This window comes from Pseudophryne corroboree, chromosome 4 (assembly GCF_028390025.1).
Source record: "Pseudophryne corroboree isolate aPseCor3 chromosome 4, aPseCor3.hap2, whole genome shotgun sequence".
Classification (NCBI taxonomy): domain Eukaryota; kingdom Metazoa; phylum Chordata; class Amphibia; order Anura; family Myobatrachidae; genus Pseudophryne; species Pseudophryne corroboree.
Window position 1 is genome coordinate 673562197 of NC_086447.1, and position 14565 is coordinate 673576761.

Genomic DNA, 14565 nt, shown 5'->3' on the forward strand with positions numbered 1-14565 from the left:
TCACATGACTCTGGAGCCGGGAGACAGTGTCTGGTGAGTGGGTGTGCAGAGACCGGCTGCAGGGCTATCATTATTGCTGTCGGAAAGAGCACCAAAGGTATAGTAAATTCAAGAACTATGGGGGTGCGGTATTGGGGGTAGGTGTTGGGAGGGTGCAATTTAATTTTTTTTTTTTTATTTGGTAGAACTGGAGGAGTATCTATAGGATATATAAATCTATTATTATACTATCTTTCACTTTAAATATATCATGACAGAGTAATATAGTTAAAGAGCAAGATAGCGTAATAATGTCTTTACAACAGATTAGGTACACCTTCAGTGCTACTAAATTAAATACAATGATATATCAACACATACATATATTAGTTAAGCAGTATACCCGGCTCTGTTCTGCTGATGGGGGGGCTCCAGGGCACTATGTGTATGGGTCTGGGGCTGGTTAGAAAAGCTATCAGCAATATGCAGCCCTTATTGAGAAAGTTAAATGGGGGAGAGTACGGTATATAGGGACCCTGCGAGTGTGGTAATGCCTGCAAGTGACAATCAACTTACTTGGGAGGTGGCTGTACTGTGTGTAAGCAATTGTCATGTAATGTGGGGACAATATATTAGAAATCACGGTGGGGGGCACCTCTTACTGTTTCATCTGGTATAAACTTACGACACTGGAGGGAGACCAGGTCCACCCTTGTATGGCAGGTACGTGGAGCACGGAGCATAACATGGACCTGGTTCTGGTTCCGCCACCTCCAAAATATTGCTGAAGTTGGGGGTACATATAGGGCTGAAATAGCTGATTAGGGATTTCTTTTGTGTGAATTTGTGTCAGATGTGTTTTTTAAAATTTGTTTAACTTTAAAATAGCCATTCTGAAACTGGTTTATTATTCTGTTGATTTTTGGTAATATATTACATTTGGGATTTTGATGTTTTTCAATGGGAAAACATCTGAATGCGACTGCGATTTTTGGTACAGGTTGAAAACATGCAATTTTGACCATTATCACACCCTATTACATTTGCGATTTGCAAAAATGTGCGATTTTGCTGTAAAAATCACAACTTTTTCAAAATTGCAACCCATTACATCTAGCCCATGACATCAGTTAATGATCGGCACTACTGCAATGTCTGGTTTAGATTGCAAGCTTTCAAGCAGGGCCTTTCTACCGCTGTTGTATGTCTGTCTGATATTACCCAGTTTGTCCAATTACTGTTGCTCCAATTGTAGAGCACAAGGGAATATGCTGCACCATATAAGAAACTGATAATAAATATAATGAAAATAAATATGCTCTCCTTAGATGTTACTGTACTACAATTCCAATTAACTGAAGTGGGCATATTACCTGCATATACAGTAACCGTCAAATCATCTGCACGCTGCCATATTAATATCAGTATATGCATGACTTTTCCCTCACATTGAAGCACTGTTTTCACTGTGACCTCGTAATATTTATATGATAAAACACCTGCTGGATGCACAGATGTCACCATTTTCCCTAAATAAGTGTGATTATAGGACACACTCCATTCTTGTGTAAGGGATAAACCCAGCGTCTGACGATATAAAGGAGTAAAGACTCAGCTACAGCTGTAAATTAAGAGGTAATCGGTCACCTCACTACAAATTCCAAAAACAAAGAAACTGCGCTGCTGTGTCTTGCTGAGACAATTATTTCAATAGTAAGTATATTTAAAATGTATTCACATAAAAACATCTCATATACACACAATATCTTTTATTATTACTGCTGGGATGGTATATGTGTATATGAGATGGTTTTATATAATTTTGAGGTATGAATAATTGGTAAATCTGCGGATGATCTGACTCTTCTCAATGCCCCATGGACATTGAGGCAGTTAATAAAACTCTCCCCAAAAGTAAAGCTTCAGGTCCTGATGGCTTTATCAATTCCTTTTATACTTCTTTTAGTTCTGCTTTAGCCCTTATTTTTGTTAGCTTATTTTACAAGGCTAGGCAGTTTACCATTTGAATTATTAGAAGCCCAAATAGTTACCATCCCTAATCTAGTTAAAGACCATTCAGATTATAGAATTTGCACACCAATAGGCAGGGCCGTAACTAGGTGTGTGCCGATGGTGCCTTGCCCACAGCGCATATGCACTGTAGGCGCACCATCCGGCATCACCACCCGCACGGCCGCTCAATAAGAATTAATCTACCAGGACCCAGGAGGCGCCCACCGCACCGCAGCTCCGCAGGAGTGAAGAAACAGGAAATAAACTACAGCTCCCAGCAGCCCTTGCTGCAGGAAGCTGTAGTTTATTTCCTGTTTCATCACTCAGTGTGGGTGCGGCATGTGATGCTGCCCCCGCGCTCTTACTGTTGCCGGCCCCCCAGCGCAGCACTGCAGGAGAGGAGACAGAGAGACAGCCCTCACTGCTGGGACCTGAGCTCTCCGGCTGTCAGGGGGCGGAGCTAAGCTCAGGCAGACGTTACAGACAGAAGGCCCACACTCCGGACTCCGGAGGAGCAGAGGTGACAGGAAGTGTGTAAGTCTGTCTGTCTCTTCCAGCTCTCTCCTTCATCTCTACCTCTGATTAAAACTCTCTCCTCTCTATTATCTTTCTTATCTCTCCCCCTGTGTAACACTCCCCTCTACCTTATCTCTCCCCCTGTGTAACTCTCCCCCTACCTTATCTCTCCCCCTGTGTAACTCTCCCCCTACCTTATCTCTCCCCCTACCTTATCTCTCCCCCTACCTTATCTCTCCCCCTGTGTAACTCTCCCCCCTACCTTATCTCTCCCCCTGTGTAACTCTCCCCCTACCTTATCTCTCCCCCTGTGTAACTCCCCCCCTACCTTATCTCTCCCCCTGTGTAACTCTCCCCCCTACCTTATCTCTCCCCCTGTGTAACTCTCCCCCTACATTATCTCTCCCCCTGTGTAACCCCCCCTACCTTATCTCTCCCCCTGTGTAACTCTCGCCCCTATCTTATTTCTCCCGCTGTGTAACACTTCCCCTACCTTATCTCTCCCCATGTGTAACCCTCTCCCCCTGTATAACTCTCCCCCTACCTTACCTCTCCCCCTGTGTAACACTTCCCCTACCTTATCTCTCCCCATGTGTAACCCTCTCCCCCTGTATAACTCTCCCCCGTATAACACTTCCCCTACCTTATCTCTCCCCCTGTGTAACTCCCCCCTACCTTATCTCTCCCCATATGTAACCCTCCCCCCACTTTATATCTCCCCCTGTGTAACACCCCCCCTGTGTAACTCTCCCCTACCTTATCTCTCCCCCTGTGTAACACTTCCCCTACCTTATCTCTCCCCATGTGTAACTCTCCCCCTACCTTATCTCTCCCCCTGTGTAATTCTCACCCCTACCTTATCACTCCACCTGTGTAACTCACCCCTACCTTCTTTCTCCCCCTGTATAACACGCTCCCCTACCTTTTCTCTCACCCTATATAACACTATCCCCTACCTTATCTCTCACCTTCTTGTATAACACGCTCCACTATCTTATCTCCCCCTGTATAATCTCCCCTATCGCATATCTCCGCCTGTATAACACTCTCCCCATAAAATCTCTCCCGCCATATAACACTCTCCCCCACCTTATCTCTCCCCCTGTATAATTCTCCCCTACCTTATCTCTTACCCTGTATAACACTTCCCCTATCTTATCTCTCCCCCTGTATAACACCCTCTCCTTCCTCCTCGTTCCATCTGTATAACACCCTCTCCTTCCTTCTCTCTCCCTCTGTATAACACTCTCCTTCCTCCTCGCTCCCTCTGTATAACACCCTGTCCTTCCTTCTCTCTACGTCTGTATACCACTCTCTCCTTCCTTTTCGCTCCCTCTGTATAACACCCTCTCCTTCCTTCTCTCTACCTCTGTATAACACTCTATCCTTCCTCTTCTCTCCCTCTGTATAACACCCTCTCCGCGCTCCCTCCGTATAACACTCTCTCCTTCCTCCGTGCTCCCTCCGTATAACACTCTCTTCCTCGTCTCTGCCTCTGTATAACACTCTCTCTCCTTCATCTTCTCTACCTCTTTATAACACCTTCTTCTTCCTCTTCTCTCCCTCTGTATAACTCTCTTCTTCCTCCCCTCTCTCTCTCTGTATAACACTCTCTCCTTCCTCCATGCTCTCTTCGTATAACACTCTCTCCTTTCTCGTCTCCTTCTCTGTATAACACCTCTTCTTCCGCCTCTCTCTCCTTCCTCCTCTCTCCCTCTGTATAACACCCTCTCCGCGCTCCCTCCGTATAACACTCTCTCCTTCCACCGCGCTCCCTCCGTATAACACTCTTCCTCGTCTCTCCCTCTGTATAACACTATCTCTCCTTCATCTTCTCTCCCTCTTTATAACACCCTCTTCTTCCTCTTCTCTCCCTCTGTATAACACTCTCTCCTTCCTCCGCGCTCCCTCCGTATAACACTCTTCCTCGTCTCTCCCTCTGTATAACACTCTCTCTCCTTCATCTTCTCTCCCTCTTTATAACACCCTCTTCTTCCTCTTCTCTCCCTCTGTATAACACTCTCTCCTTCCTCTGCGCTCCCTCCGTATAACACTCTTCCTCGTCTCTCCCTCTGTATAACACTCTCTCTCCTTCATCTTCTCTCCCTCTTTATAACACCCTCTTCTTCCTGTTCTCTCCCTCTGTATAACACTCTCTCCTTCCTCCGCGCTCCCTCCGTATAACACTCTTCCTCGTCTCTCCCTCTGTATAACACTCTCTCTCCTTCATCTTCTCTCCCTCTTTATAACACCCTCTTCTTCCTCTTCTCTCCCTCTGTATAACTCTCTCTGTATAACACTCTCTCCTTCCTCCGCGCTCCCTCCATATAACACTCTTTCCTTCCTCCATGCTCCTTTCGTATAACACTCTCTCCTTTCACGTCTCCTTCTCTGTATACCACCTCTTCTTCCGCCTCTCTCCGTCTGTATAACACTCTCTCATTCCTTCTTGCTCCCTCTGTATAACAGCGCCACCTTTCTCCTGGATCTGATGCTCCGCCCCCCTGCAGTGTCTCTAGGGAGAGACATGATGACATGGGGGTTGAGGAGGAGGCATTCCAGCTCACAGTGCAGCAGCCCAGTGAGTCCGGAGTCAGACCTCCGGTGACCTTTTCCCCACCTGCCGTCAGTCACAGAGCTTGGGGTAGTGAGTGATGTATAAAACAAGAATGTTATTTTATATTTCTCTACCTTGAGTAATGTGTAAAATGGGACTCTATCTGGTGTAAAGTGTGTAAGTGGCGCTACTGTGTGGTGTAATTTAAGTACTGGAGACTACTGTGAGTTGTAATATGAATTGGTATTATTTTGTGGTCACACCTCTTCCCCTAAAAGCCATGCCCCTATAGTTTTGGCGCGTGCCTACGATGCGCGCTGGCCCTGTTTTAAATATTGGGGGGGGGCGCCGATGCTATTTCTTGCACACAGCGCTAAAATGTGTAGTTACAGCACTGCCAATAGCACTCTCAAATACAGAAGTTAACATTTTTGCTAAGCTTATGGCAAATAGACTTTCTCCATTTCTCTCTTGACTGTTGCACCCTGATCAAGTTGGAGTTGTGTTGGACAGACGGGCCGCAGATAATACCCATAGGGTGTTTAATGTGCTGTCATGTACCAAGGAACAATTTGTGCTCCCATCACCAGAAAGCTAAAAAGCCTTTGATAGATATTATTGTATATAATCCCAATAAACCCTATCTCTTTTTGGTTTTCAAGGAGCTATCTTGGACTCAGTATTGGCACTTTATTCAAAAATGTCAGTGCGCATTTTTAGTAACAGCTTTCTGTCCAACACATTTCCAATCTCTGATGGTACTAGGCAGGGTTGTCCACTCCCCCCTTTAATATTTGTACTTACTATGGAACCCCTGGCTCAAAAAATCTGAATATCTGGATCATTTCTGGGTTATCTTTCTCCTAGTGGCATTCATAAAGTTTGACTTTTCGCAGATGATGTTCACTTTTCATTACCGACTCGATCAAATATATTTCCGACAACAGCAGCTATCAATTTTGACAGCTGCAGATTTTGTTACCCCACCACCACAGCAGGGACGGCTCTTTCCCTGGCTGTGGCATCTGATGGGTTCAGGCTGCATTAGAGATCTTGCGATAGTAGCAAGATCTTGCGCATGCCCAGTGAACCAGTTGGAAAGAGAAACACAGCACATCAGCACTAGGCTAATGCATTATGCATTCAGGCAGGGATCACCAGAAGAGGGATTTTTCACTCCCCCACTCCAGTATCTGAGATGTTCATAAATGTTATTGCTATTGCTTCTTGCTTCACCTTGGTAAAGACATGAAGCAGGAAGCACTATACCAGCACTATATGTGCACTTTTAGTACATCTACCCCATAGTTTTTTAGGGAGAAATGATTCACAAAAGCAGGTAGAAAGATTCTGTCCACTTAGAAATAGCAGAGTTATCCAGATCAGCAGGCATTCACAGTGGTGTTTTACAAATAACAAATATTGTTTAGTCCAGGGTCTAGTAACAGAATATCCTATTGTGTGGGACAAGGTAGAAGCAGGTCTGGTCCAATCTAAGGTCTGGTAACAGAATATCAAAGAATGCAAGGCACTGCTTAAAGTCACAGAATTTAGGAGGAAAATGTTCATGAGAAGTTTAATCACCCAACATTTATTGGTAGGTGAGACACCCTTATATACCGATTAGCAGATTGAATCTCCATGATAGCTTGGGCTTTCTTTACTGCACTCCAACAGCCTGAAACCATGGGGGTCATTCCGAGTTGTTCGCTCGCAAGCGGATTTTAGCAGATTTGCTCATGCTAAGCCGCCGCCTACTGGGAGTGAATCTTAGCATCTTAAAATTGCGAACGATGTATTCGCAATATTGCGATTACACACCTCGTAGCAGTTTCTGAGTAGCTCCAGACTTACTCGGCATCTGCGATCATTTCAGTGCTTGTCGTTACTGGTTTGACGTCACAAACACACCCAGCGTTCGCCCAGACACTCCCCCGTTTCTCCAACCACTCCTGCGTTTTTTCCGGAAACGGTAGCGTTTTTTCCCACACTCCCATAAAACGGCCTGTTTCCGCCCAGTAACACCCATTTCCTGTCAATCACATTACGATCTCCAGAACGATGAAAAAGCCGTGAGTAAAAATCCTAACTGCATAGCAAATTTACTTGGCGCAGTCGCAGTGCGGACATTGCGCATGCGCATTAAGCGGAAAATTGCTGTGATGCGAAGATTTTTGCCGAGCGAACAACTCGGAATGACCCCCCATGATGCCTCTGTACAGGTGTCTGACCTCCATTAATCATAACTGCCCTGGTGATAGCAAAACATGAATGCAGGATCTGGGAACAGCAGCCTTCTCATAGCAACAGACCACTGATGCTGACCCTACTTCCCTTTTCCTAGGCAACTTCTAGGTGCTCCGGAATTCTTCAGATTTGTAATTAAAGATTTCCTGGATCAAACTAAGTGCATGAAACATGTTTCAATGGTTCTCATAAATTTTCCTCCCTTCAAGACCCTTCCACTTGATTAATAAGTAAAGCTTTTCATTCAACTATGTATTCCATATGGCCAAGACATAGGCGTGCGCAGGGGGGGTGCCTGGAGCGCACAGGCACCCCCTAATGTCCAGCACCCCCCCACATGCCTGCACATTAGGGCAGTGCAGCACAGCGATCCCCGCAGAGCCTGCTGCTCAGCCCTGTGCTATTCCTCGCTGCCAGTAGTGCATTTACCAGTATGCTCGCTGACATCCTAGGACACGCAGCTGGAGAACCTCAGGCAGTCTGGGCAGTGGGCTCCTCTCTTGCAGAGTACTGCATCAGCTGCTGCCACGTCTCTTCTTATCTCCCTCCTCCTGCATCTCTTGCCCGGCTGTGGTGACCCCGCCGGAGCCACTACACATCCCACCGTGCCTGACTGTAGGGACCGCGGAGCCTCCTCCCAACCTCCAGGCAAACTGCTCTCCCATTCCCTCCCTCCCATGCCCCTCTCTCTATCCCCCCATGCCTCTCAATCTCTCCATGCCCCTTCACCCTTCATACCACCCCTCTCCATGCCCCTCTCTCCTCATGCCCCCATCCCAATTAGTGATGAGCACCGGAAATTTTTTGGGTTTTGGGTTTTGATTTTGGGTTCGATTCCGCGGCCGTGTTTTGGGTTCGAACGCGTTTTGGCAATACCTCACCGAATTTTTTTTGTTGGATTCGGGTGTGTTTTGGATTCGGGTGTTTTTTTCAAAAAACCCTAAAAAACAGCTTAAATCATAGAATTTGGGGGTCATTTTGATCCCAAAGTATTATTAACCTCAATAACCATAATTTCCACTCATTTTCAGTCTATTCTGAACACCTCACACCTCACAATATTATTTTTAGTCCTAAAATTTGCACCGAGGTTGCTGGATGACTAAGCTCAGTGACCCAAGTGGGCGACACAAACACCTGGCCCATCTAGGAGTGGCACTGCAGTGTCACGCAGGATGGCCCTTCAAAAAACTACTCCCCAAACAGCACATGACGCAAAGAAGAAAAAAAAGAGGCGCAATGAGGTAGCTGTGTGACTAAGATAAGCGACCCTAGTGGCCGACACAAACACCTGGCCCATCTAGGAGTGGCACTGCAGTGTCACGCAGGATGGCCCTTCCAAAAAACACCCCCCAAACAGCACATGACGCAAAGAAAAAAAGAGGCGCAATGAGGTAGCTGTGTGACTAAGATAAGCGACCCAAGTGGCCGACACAAACACCTGGCCCATCTAGGAGTGGCACTGCAGTGTCACGCAGGATGGCCCTTCCAAAAAACACCCCCCAAACAGCACATGACGCAAAGAAAAAAAGAGGCGCAATGAGGTAGCTGTGTGACTAAGATAAGTGACCCAAGTGGCCGACACAAACACCTGGCCCATCTAGGAGTGGCACTGCAGTGTCACGCAGGATGGCCCTTCCAAAAAACACCCCCCAAACAGCACATGACGCAAAGAAAAAAAAAGGCGCAATGAGGTAGCTGTGTGACTAAGATAAGCGACCCAAGTGGCCGACACAAACACCTGGCCCATCTAGGAGTGGCGCTGCAGTGTCACGCAGGATGGCCCTTCCAAAAACTACTCCCCAAACAGCACATGACGCAAAGAAAAATGAAAGAAAAAAGAGGTGCAAGATGGAATTGTCCTTGGGCCCTCCCACCCACCCTTATGTTGTATAAACAGGACATGCACACTTTAACCAACCCATCATTTCAGTGACAGGGTCTGCCACACGACTGTGACTGAAATGACGGGTTGGTTTGGACCCCCACCAAAAAAGAAGCAATTAATCTCTCCTTGCACAAACTGGCTCTACAGAGGCAAGATGTCCACCTCATCATCATCCTCCGATATATCACCATGTACATCCCCCTCCTCACAGATTATCAATTCGTCCCCACTGGAATCCACCATCTCAGCTCCCTGTGTACTTTGTGGAGGCAATTGCTGCTGGTCAATGTCTCCACGGAGGAATTGATTATAATTCATTTTAATGAACATCATCTTCTCCACATTTTCTGGATGTAACCTTGTACGCCTATTGCTGACAAGGTGAGCGGCGGCACTAAACACTCTTTCGGAGTACACACTTGTGGGAGGGCAACTTAGGTAGAATAAAGCCAGTTTGTGCAAGGGCCTCCAAATTGCCTATTTTTCCTGCCAGTATAAGTACGGACTGTCTGACGTGCCTACTTGGATGCGGTCACTCATATAATCCTCCACCATTCTTTCAATGGGGAGAGAATCATATGCAGTGACAGTAGACGACATGTCCGTAATCGTTGTCAGGTCCTTCAGTCCGGACCAGATGTCAGCATCAGCAGTCGCTCCAGACTGCCCTGCATCACCGCCAGCGGGTGGGCTCGGAATTCTGAGCCTTTTCCTCGCACCCCCAGTTGCGGGAGAATGTGAAGGAGGAGATGTTGACAGGTCGCGTTCCGCTTGACTTGACAATTTTGTCACCAGCAGTTCTTTGAACCCCAGAAGACTTGTGTCTGCCAGAAAGAGAGATCCAAGGTAGGTTTTAAATCTAGGATCGAGCACGGTGGACAAAATGTAGTGCTCTGATTTCAACAGATTGACCACCCGTGAATCCTTGTTAAGCGAATTAAGGGCTCCATCCACAAGTCCCACATGCCTAGCGGAATCGCTCTGTGTTAGCTCCTCCTTCAATGTCTGCAGCTTCTTCTGCAAAAGCCTGATGAGGGGAATGACCTGACTCAGGCTGGCAGTGTCTGAACTGACTTCACGTGTGGCAAGTTCAAAAGGTTGCAGAACCTTGCACAACGTTGAAATCATTCTCCACTGCGCTTGAGACAGGTGCATTCCACCTCCTATATCGTGCTCAGTTGTATAGGCTTGAATGGCCTTTTGCTGCTCCTCCAACCTCTGAAGCATATAGAGGGTTGAATTCCACCTCGTTACCACTTCTTGCTTCAGATGATGGCAGGGCAGGTTCAGGCGTTTTTGGTGGTGCTCCAGTCTTCTGTACGTGGTGCCTGTACGCCGAAAGTGTCCCGCAATTCTTCTGGCCACCGACAGCATCTCTTGCACGCCCCTCTCGTTTTTTAAATAATTCTGCACCACCAAATTCAAGGTATGTGCAAAACATGGGACGTGCTGGAATTTGCCCATATTTAATGCACACACAATATTGCTGGCGTTGTCCGATGCCACAAATCCACAGGAGAGTCCAATTGGGGTAAGCCATTCTGCGATGATCTTCCTCAGTTGCCGTAAGAGGTTTTTAGCTGTGTGCGTATTCTGGAAAGCGGTGATACAAAGCGTAGCCTGCCTAGGAAAGAGTTGGCGTTTGCGAGATGCTGCTACTGGTGCCGCCGCTGCTGTTCTTGCGGCGGGAGTCCATACATCTACCCAGTGGGCTGTCACAGTCATATAGTCCTGAGCCTGCCCTGCTCCACTTGTCCACATGTCCGTGGTTAAGTGGACATTGGGTACAACTGCATTTTTTAGGACACTGGTGAGTCTTTTTCTGAGGTCTGTGTACATTTTCGGTATCGCCTGCCTAGAGAAATGGAACCTAGATGGTATTTGGTACCGGGGACACAGTACCTCCAACAAGTCTCTAGTTGGCTCTGCAGTAATGATGGATACCGGAACCACATTTCTCACCGCCCAGGATGCCAAGGCCTCAGTTATCCGCTTTGCAGCAGGATGACTGCTGTGATATTTCATCTTCCTCGCAAAGGACTGTTGGACAGTCAATTGCTTGGTGGAAGTAGTAAAAGTGGTCTTACGAGTACGACTTCCCCTCTGGGATGACCATCGACTCCCAGCAGCAACAACAGCAGCGCCAGCAGCAGTAGGCGTTACACGCAAGGATGCATCGGAGGAATCCCAGGCAGGAGAGGACTCGTCAGAATTGCCAGTGACATGGCCTGCAGGACTATTGGCATTCCTGGGGAAGGAGGAAATTGACACTGAGGGAGTTGGTGGGGTGGTTTGCGTGAGCTTGGTTACAAGAGGAAGGGATTTACTGGTCAGTGGACTGCTTCCGCTGTCGCCCAAAGTTTTTGAACTTGTCACTGACTTATGATGAATGCGCTGCAGGTGACGTATAAGGGAGAATGTTCCGAGGTGGTTAACGTCCTTACCCCTACTTATTACAGCTTGACAAAGGCAACACACGGCTTGACAAATGTTGTCCGCATTTCTGTTGAAATACTTCCACACCGAAGAGCTGATTTTTTTTGGTATTTTCACCAGGCATGTCAATGGCCCTATTCCTCCCACGGACAACAGGTGTCTCCCTGGGTGCCTGACTTAAACAAACCACCTCACCATCAGAATCCTCCTGGTCAATTTCCTCCCCAGCGCCAGCAACACCCATATCCTCCTCATCCTGGTGTACTTCAACACTGACATCTTCAATCTGACTATCAGGAACTGGACTGCAGGTGCTCCTTCCAGCACTTGCAGGGGGCGTGCAAATGGTGGAAGGCGCATGCTCTTCACGTCCAGTGTTGGGAAGGTCAGGCATCGCAAACGACACAATTGGACTCTCCTTGTGGATTTGTGATTTCGAAAAACGCACAGTTCTTTGCTGTGCTTTTGCCAGCTTGAGTCTTTTCATTTTTCTAGCGAGAGGCTGAGTGCTTCCATCCTCATGTGAAGCTGAACCACTAGCCATGAACATAGGCCAGGGCCTCAGCCGTTCCTTGCCACTCCGTGTGGTAAATGGCATATTGGCAAGTTTACGCTTCTCCTCCGACAATTTTATTTTAGATTTTTGAGTCCTTTTTTTACTGATATTTGGTGTTTTGGATTTTACATGCTCTGTACTATGACATTGGGCATCGGCCTTGGCAGACGACTTTGATGGCATTTCATCGTCTCGGCCATGACTAGTGGCAGCAGCTTCAGCACGAGGTTTGAAGTCGATCTTGATCTTTCCCTATTTTTGGAACCTCAACATTTTTGTTCTCCATATTTTAAAAGGCACAACTAAAAGGCACCTCAGGTAAACAATGGAGATGGATGGATACTAGTATACTTATGGATGGACGAGCGACTGCCGACACAGAGGTAGCTACAGCCGTGGACTACCGTACTGCGTCTGCTGCTAATATAGACTGGATGATAATGATATAAAATATATATATATATATCACTACTGCAGCCGGACAGGTATATATTATATAATGACGGACCTGCTGGACACTGTCAGCACTGCAGACTCCTAAAGTTAACTACTAGTATGAAGAAGATAGAAAAAAAAAAAACCCACCACAGGTATTTATACAATTATGGACGAGCGACTGCCGTCACAGAGGTAGCTACAGCCGTGGACTACCGTACTGCGTCTGCTGCTAGTATAGACTGGATGATAATGATATAAAAAATATATATATATCACTACTGCAGGACAGGTATATATTATATAATGACGGTCCTGCTGGACACTGTCAGCAGAATGCGTTTATAGAATAAAAACACCACACGACGAGTGTTTAACTTTTTCAGGCAGACAATCACAATATACTGGTGGTCACTGGTCACTGGTCAGTCACACTGGCAGTGGCACTCTGGCAGCAAAAGTGTGCACTGTTAAATATATGTACTCCTGCTATAACTGCTCCCCAGTCTCCCCCACAATTAAGCTGTGTGAGCAGTGAGCACTCAGCACAGTCAGCTATACATAGATGATGCAGCACACTGAGGCTGAGCACAGATATGGTATACTGTGTCACTGTGTATCGTTTTTTTTCAGGCAGAGAACGGATTATATTAAATAATAATAAAACTGCACTGGTGGTCACAGGTCAGTCACTAGTAAACTCTGCACTCTCTGAGTACTCCTAAGCTCCAGTAAATCAAGTGTCTCACTCTCACTATCTATTTCTATTCTAAATGGAGAGGACGCAAGCCACGTCCTCTCCCTATCAATCTCAATGCACGTGTGAAAATGGCGGCGACGCGCGGCTCCTTATATAGAATCCGAGTCTCGCGAGAATCCGACAGCGGGATGATGACGTTCGGGCGCGCTCAGGTTAGCCGAGCAAGGCGGGAAGATCCGAGTCTGCCTCGGACCCATGTAAAAAGCGTGAAGTTCGGGGGGGTTCGGTTTCCGAGAAACCGAACCCGCTCATCACTAATCCCAATGCCCCTCTTGCTCTTCATGCCTCTCTCTCCTTGTGCCCCTGCCCTCCCCATGCCTCTCTGTCTCCATAATATATATATATATTTATATATCTCATACTGTGTGGCATAATGTCAACTTTTGCTCATACCATGTGGCATAATGTAAATTTCGGCTCATCAAGTGTGGTGTAATGTGACTTTTGGCTCATACTGTGTGGGGTAATGCGAATTTCGGCTCATACTGTTTGGAGGAATGTGATTAAGCTATGTGATTTAACTGAGAGAATGTAAAATAGTGCTAGACATGTCCTTGGGCAGTGCTAGCCATGCCCATTCAGCTGTGCACCCCCTAATATAATGAGCTGCGCACGCCTATGGGCCAAGAACTTTAGCTGGTGAAAGGTCTACTGAAGTTGAAGGGGCATCTCTTTTTACCTGAGATGCAGCAATTTTAATTTAACAGTCATTGTAGTGTAGTTGCACAATGGAAATAGGTTAATGAAATCAGAGAACTTTGTAGAAGTTTAATATAGTTTCAAGTAGAGATGAGCGGGTTCAGTTCCTCGAGATCCGAACCCCCCCGAACTTCACCCATTTTACACGGTTCCGAGGCAGCCTCGGATCTTCCCACCTTGCTCGGTTAATCCGAACGAGGCCGAAAGTCATCATCCCGCTGTCGGATTCTCGCGAGATTCGTATTCTATATAAAGAGCTGTGCATCGCCACCATTTTCACTCGTGCATTGGAGATTGAACGGAGAGGACGTGGCTGCGTTCTCTCCCTGAAAAGCTCCGTAATCTGTGCTCAGTGTGCTACAAAGTGCAAATGTCTTTGCTCAGTGTGCTGCAAATATCTGTGCTCAGTGTGCTTAAAATATCTACGTTCTCTGCCTGAAAACGCTCCATATCTGTGCTCAGTGTGCTGCAAATATCTG